The following is a 6,397-nucleotide window of genomic DNA, read 5'->3' on the forward strand; positions in this document are numbered from 1 at the left end:
CGCACTGTCAGAGTGTCAGTGCTGAGGGAGTGCCGCACTGTCAGAGATGCTACTTCTTGAATTAGACTTTAAAACATGGCCCCTTCTCATAGACACTTTCTTGAGAATGATCTGGGACAGTCTCCCCAGTGTCCCAGCCGAACATCATGTGAATTAGGAGCTGAAGTGGGCCACTCGGCCCTTCAAGCCTGTTCTGCAATTCAATGTGATCATGCTCAGTTTGTTTGTGTTTCAAGTGTAGCCTCCTATCTGCCCCCTATTATCGATCAAAATCTATACAGGTATTGATTACATTTTATTCCCCTGTCTTCATTATCTCCTGATGATGGGAATTCCACAGATTCGTGAAGAGAAAAAAGTTCCTCATGTCTTCATGAGAAAGGGGAGACCTCTTATTCTTAAACTGTATCTATTGCTGTTGTCCCATCACAAGGAAAATCATCGCTCTGGCCTTGACCCTAACCCTATCAATGTCACTACTCACCCCTCAGCCAACATCACTGAGACCAAATGCTACTTGTGGGATCTTGCTGTGCATCTATTAGCTATTGTGTTTTCCTGCAGTGAAATGGCATTTTAACTTCAAAGAGGTTAAGAGATATGGGCCAAAGGCAGGTATATGGCATTAGATCACAGACAAACCATGATCTCATTGTACAGCAGGAGAGGTTTGAGGGGCTGAATGGCCTACTCCTGCTCCTGTGTTCTCATGGAGTACTTCCTGGCTGTGAAAATCTTTTTCTGGAATGTGGTACGTAAATTCCTGCTCCTCTCTCTCGCTGTCATTAATGTTGTGAATATCGTCCATGTTATAACATAACGTGGGGCTGGAGGAACACAGCGGGCCAGGCAGCATCAGAGGAGCAGAAAAGTTGACGTTTCAGATCGGGAACCTTGTTCAGAAATGGGACCCGAAACGTCAGCTTCCCTGCTCCCCTGATGCTGCCTGGCCTGCTGTGTTCCTCCAGCTCCACACTGTGTTATCTCTGACTCCAGCATCGGCAGTTCTTACTATCTCTGAATTTAGTCTGTGTTATGTTTCTCTCTCCTCCATTCAGGGAAATCCAGGTGAACCCGGAGAGCAAGGGCCTAAAGGAGAGAAAGGAAAGGAGGTACAACACACAGACAAAGTTAATGACTTCTGCAAGTATATTGTTGACCAAGTGCTCAGCTCATGTCCAGTGTTAGCTGTGGTTAATGGGTAAATCTCCTGCCATTCAGTCAGGAGGAAGAGTACACAATACATGTTGCAGGTATTACTTGGGATTCCTCAGGTATAACGAGACTCGCAATGAGAATGTGGAGCAGTTCAGTGAGGAGTTCTATTCCTGTGATATATGTTGCAAACTACTTCTGTGCCAATAACTTTTTTTTGAAAAAAAGACATTTAAACTTGCAACAACAGTCATCCCCACTCCAACAGTTACGTGGTTTGGCCAGCAGCTGCAGAAACCTTGACATGCATCAGCCTGCATTTATATAGCACCTTTATTGCCATGCAAACAGCCAAGGCGCTTCACAGGCATGTTATCGAAGATCAGGGATTAATGAGAATGTGGAACTCAATGCTACAATAGATGATTGAAGTGATTCGTGTAAGTGCATTTAAATACCATGTGAGGGAGAGAGGGGCGGAAGGACTCTGAAGATCAGATTAGAAGAGGAGGTGTGAGGGGATACTCATTTGGAGTATAAACCCCGGCATGGTCCATTCAGGCTGAATGGCCTGTCGTTATGCTGTACATTCTATGACACCAAGCCACACAATTTTGGGACAAGTGGTTACAGACTTGAGCAACGAGGAAGGTTTGAACAAGCAGAAATTGGTTTAGGGAGGGAATTCCTGAGCATGTGTTTGAAGCGGATTTACACTCACTGCTCCGTTTGGATCACAAGCCCCTCTGTGCAGACCCGTGCCCCACTCCCCACAATTGGGGGTTGGCATGGTGGCAAGCTACAGTCAGCAGCTGAACTGTGCAGGAGTTTCAAAAGACCCTGATTTACAACACTGAAGGCAGTTAGTGTCAGCATCAGGCAGAAGCCCTATCCATTGGAACGCCCCTGACTCCTGACCCAGGACATGGCTATGGGGCTGGAATGGGACTGGGTGTTGGGGTAGGCGAGGTGCCAAAGGCAGTCCCAAAATCAGCCGCTAAAAAGAAACAGTTCTGCTCAGAAAACCGGGTATGAGAGGGGACAATCTCCCCTGCTTATTTTCTGCAGAATTCCTTTCTTCACTTATCAACGGTGAGCAAAGTATAGGCAGCAGTGATAAATCCCATTTCAGGGTGATGCAGTTTGGACTTCTCTGCCACGGGGAGTATGTGGGACAGAGGTGTCCCAGACACTGAGAGCTTTATCCACAAACATCTGAATACTTGGCTGCAAGAAAGTTTATGCTCTCTTATCCTTTCATACATAATCCCTTTTAAAGTAGTGTGCTCTGTCTTATCACACTGAAGGTATTGTTTTTCTCTTTATTAGCTACATTTTCATGTTTCATAAATCCCAGAAGCAGGGCAGCTGCAATACCCCACAAATTTATTAAGAATAGACCTGACTGATAGGTGTTAACGTAGTTGGTATGTGTTATGGACCAGTCCAGACGTCGTCAAAATATTTTAATGTAGCGTTGACCCTAACATTTTCTTATTTTAAAGACAAATGTGAAGTGTCTGTTCCAGATGCAATGCGACTGCTCAAACTACTCGACTTTCAGCAAAACAATTTACTTAAACACCATCATTAAAATACAACAAAGGAAAATGAGATTTAGAATAACTTAACTCTGTGGGAAAACTTAACAGAATAATAGATACAGTACCTATTGCTAATTGACTGTTCCAATATAGTAACATCCATAAACAAACCCCTTGGCAAAAGGCGATTTCAGAAATCCTGGTCTGTGAGAGTTGGCTACACCCACCCAGGCTGCTTCTATTGTTCCAACTTTCTAAAAAAAACCACAAGGCCTCACAAGCCATTTACTTTACAATATAAGCTATGTCTGTCCAGGAGATTCAGAGTCTAGTCTTTACAGAATCAGAGAATTAATTGATTGGTTGATTTATTGTCACATGTACCGAAGTACAGTGAAAAGATTTGTTTATGAGCGGTACAGGCAGCTCATAGTAAGCAAAAGATTTACAGATCACAAAGACTTGTACAGAGGCATACAGATTACATTGCACAGGGCGTGCGCGAGGTGAGATCAACATTAGCAAGATCAGTGTTATTTGAGGTTAGCCAGTCCTTTCATTAGTCTGATAACAGCTGGGAAGAAGCTGATCCTGAACCTGCTAATGTGTGTGTTCAGGCTTCTGTATCTTCTGCCTGATGGAAGAGGCTGTAGGAGATCATTACCGGGGTGCGATGGGTCTGTGATGATATTGGCTGCCTTTCTGTGGCAGCAAGTCGTGTAAATGAAGTCCATGGGTGGAAGGTTGCCTTCCGTGATGGTCTAAGCTGTGCACACCACCTTCTGTAGTTTCTTACGGTCCTGGGCAGAGCAGTTGCCATACCAGGCCGTTATGCACCCGGACAGTATGCTTTCTATGGTGCATCTGTAGAAGTTGGTGAGGGGCCTTATAGACATGGCAAATTTCCTGAGCTGCCTGAGGAAGAAGAGACGTTGTTGTGCTTTCTTGACTGTCACATCTACGAGGGAAGCCCAGAACGGGTTGTCAGTTATCATCACTCTGAGGAACTTGTTGCTGTTCACCCTCTCAACCTCAGTTCTGTTGATGTAGATGAGGGCGTGTTCTTGTCCTTTCTTTCTGAAGTTGATGATCAGTTCTTCAGTTTTGATGACGTTGAGAGACAGATTGTTTTCAATGAACCACATCACCAAGCCCTCTCTTTCCCTTCTGTATTATGACTTGTCGTTGTTAGATATCCATCCCATTACGGTGGTGTCATCAGTGAACTTGTAGATGGTGTTCATTTGGAATTTGGTAACACAGTCGTAGGTGTACAGGGAGTGCATTGGGGGCTGAGGACGTATCCTTGAGGGGTCTCCAGTGTTAAGTGTTATTGTGGAGGAGGTTCAGGTACCTATCCTCACTGATTGGGGTCTGTGGGTCAGGAAGCAGAGGATCCAGTTACGGATGGCGGAGCTGAGACCAAGGTCACGGAGTTTTGAGATCAGCCTGGAGGGGATAATGGTGTTGAAGATGGAGCTGTTGTCAACGAACAGGAGTCTGACGTTGGTGTCTTTATTGTCCAGATGTTCCAGGGATGAGTGCAGGGCTAGGGATATGGCATCCTCTGTGGACCTGTTATGTTGGTAGGCAAACTGTAGGGGTTCGAGGCAGGCTGGGAGACTGGAGTTGATGTGGGCCACGACCAGCCTCTCAAAGCACTTCATGGTTATTGAAGTCAGAGCCACTGGGCGTTAGCCATTAAGGCACATTGCATGTGCTTTCTTAGGTACGGGGATGATGGTGGTCTTCCTGAAGCAGGTGGGGACTTCGGTTATAGGAGGGAGAGGTTGAAGATGTCGGTGAATACCTCCGCCAGTAGGTTCACACAGGATCTGAGTGTTCGGCCGGGGCTAGCATCCGGGCCCATCACTTTCCTTGGATTGACTCCCAGGAAAGCCGGTCTGACATCTGCAGGTGTGTCTGGGTCTGTTGAGGCAGGCATAGCAGTGCCGGTGGTAATAGACAGCATGGAGTGCATCAGGGCGGAATGTGTCATTGTCCGTGATCTTGCTCTGCTTCATTTTGTATCCTGTAATGTTGTTTAGGCCTTACCATAGGCAGCGAGAGTCTGTTTGGTAGGTCTGGGGCACTAACTTGGTCCAGTACTGTGGCCTCCCTGATAGCTTTACGGAGTGTAGAGCTGGATTTTCTGTTTTGGTCCAGGTCACCCGACTTGAATGCTGCCCATCTGGTCTTCAGTAGGATTTCCTGGGTCATCCAAAGTTTCCGGTTGGGGAACACTCGGATTGATTTCTTTGGTACTCAGCCCTCCAGGCGCATTTGCTAATGAAGTTGGTGACGGTGGTGGCATTGTCGTCTAGGTTTTCCGCTGAACACTTGAACACGGTCTGGCCCACCAAGTCCAATCAGTCCTGGAGATGGAATTCCGCTGCCTCCGACCACCACTGTACTTCATCTTGTGACGGACCCTCCCATTTCAGCTTCTGCTTGTGAGCTGGGAGGAGGGACACAGCGCTGCGGTCAGATTTTCCAAAGGATGGGTGGGGGATTGAGCAGTAGGTGTCTTTGATGGTTGTGTAGCAGTGATCCAGAATGTTCAGTCCCCTGGTGGGGCAGGAGATGTGTTGGTGGTGCCTTGGCATCACTCTCGTGGGGTTGGCTTGGTTGAAGCCACCAGCCATGATGAGTAGGGCCTCGGGGAATTCCATCCCTAGAGTGTTTGTGGTGGTGTAAATCACGTCTAGGGAATTCTTCACATCCGCATGGCGTGGTATATAGACTGCTATCAGGGTGGCAGAGGTGAACTCTCGCGGTAGGTCGTAGGGGCAGCATTTTACAGGCAGGTACTGTAGGTTCGGGGATCAGTGGCTTGCCAGGGTGGCTACGTCTGAGCACCAGGAATGATATAGCACTGAGAAAGGCCATTCCAGCTGTTTTGCCTGTGCTGGCACTTTGAAAGATCTGTCACATCTCCCTCTGCCCTTTCCCCACAACCCTGTGAAACGTTCCCCTTTGAGTATTTATCCAGTTCCTTTTTGCAAGTTATTATTGGATTTGTTTCCATTGTGCTCTCAATGTGTAAGAGATCACAATAACTTGCTGTCTTAGAAACCATTCTCCCCATCTCCGCCACCCCAGCAGTTCATTTGCCAATTAGCTTAATCTTTGTGCCCTTGACCCTTGAGACAGTAAGTTTCTCCTTACTTACACTATTGCAAATCTTCCCAATTTTAAACACTTCCATTAAATCTCCCGTTAGCCTTCTTTGCTGGGAGAAGAATAACGTCAGCATCTGCAGTCTGTAGACTCTTTGATAATGACCATATGTTGACAGTAAGGTGTTGCACTCATCTTCAAAGAACACGAAGTACCATATTATTTTATATCATCCACAGTGTTTCTAACTTGTTTTAACAAAAGATAAACAGACTTAAATAGTATTTCTTGGCCGTTGTTGAATTATCAGGAATTGGTTCTAAATTTGTCAAACAAAATGACCTTTCAGTTGTACATTGTTTTTCCTGAAAAAGACACATTTTCATGAACCTATTCAGTTTGCACTCATTAGGACATTTCACAAAGAATACCAATTCATGGGGAAAAAAGACCATTATCGATGCTCCGTGAAAGGAAAGTGCCAGTTAGTTGGCAAGTGGACTCTGATTGGTCAAGGCATTGGCACAGAAAATGCATCCATTAAGGCTGATTGACAGTTAACAGCCAGGGTTTATAAG

The sequence above is a fragment of the Rhincodon typus genome, chromosome 10, assembly GCF_021869965.1.
Source record: "Rhincodon typus isolate 14 chromosome 10, sRhiTyp1.1, whole genome shotgun sequence".
NCBI classification, from domain to species: Eukaryota; Metazoa; Chordata; class Chondrichthyes; order Orectolobiformes; family Rhincodontidae; genus Rhincodon; species Rhincodon typus.